Source organism: Marmota marmota, unplaced genomic scaffold (assembly GCF_001458135.2).
Source record: "Marmota marmota marmota unplaced genomic scaffold, marMar, whole genome shotgun sequence".
Lineage (NCBI taxonomy): Eukaryota > Metazoa > Chordata > Mammalia > Rodentia > Sciuridae > Marmota > Marmota marmota.
Genome location: NW_025999869.1, coordinates 13,576,469 through 13,576,902, shown reverse-complemented (window position 1 = coordinate 13,576,902; position 434 = coordinate 13,576,469). Strand labels below are relative to the sequence as shown.

At 55.3% G+C, this 434-nt stretch overlaps 1 protein-coding gene across 1 annotated transcript in view; it reads right to left on the bottom strand.

Moving 5' to 3' along the window:
* Ccnjl (cyclin J like) overlaps positions 1–209 on the bottom strand; it is a 52,311-nt gene extending 52,102 nt beyond the window's left edge. Inside the window, exon 1 of the mRNA XM_015492658.2 lies at positions 84–209. The gene's annotated coding sequence lies outside the window, so the exon portion shown is untranslated. The remainder of the gene's footprint in view (positions 1–83) is intronic.
* Positions 210–434: the final 225 nt, after the last annotated feature.

Sequence of the window (434 nt, the reverse complement as noted above, 5' to 3'; positions counted from 1 at the left end):
GAATTGGAGTCTTTCTTTCCCCACCGCTGGCTGGGCTTCCTGCCCGCCCTCCTCCCTCGCCTTGGTAGAAAGCTTCCTCTCACCTTCCCGGACACTTGTGGTGGGCTCCTGGGCACCCCGTCGGCTTGCACCGCGAGCGTGGGGACGCGGCGCCACCTGCGCGCACCACGCGTGAAACGCGCGGGCAGGCTGTCCCCAGAAAGTTCTGCCTTCCGCGTGCATTGCTCTAGCCAACCTGCGATAAGTTCCACCTGTTTTGTTTATTTTTTTTTTCCTTTCTTTTTTATTTTTAAACCCGCCCTGGGATGGGGAGGTGGCTTTCCAAACGACAGACACTTCCCACAGAAGCTCTGGAAAAGCCACTCCTTGTTATCCATGAGTTCCTCACTGGTGTTTATTGTGCTTGTGCAAAGTATGGATCCATGCCGTACATT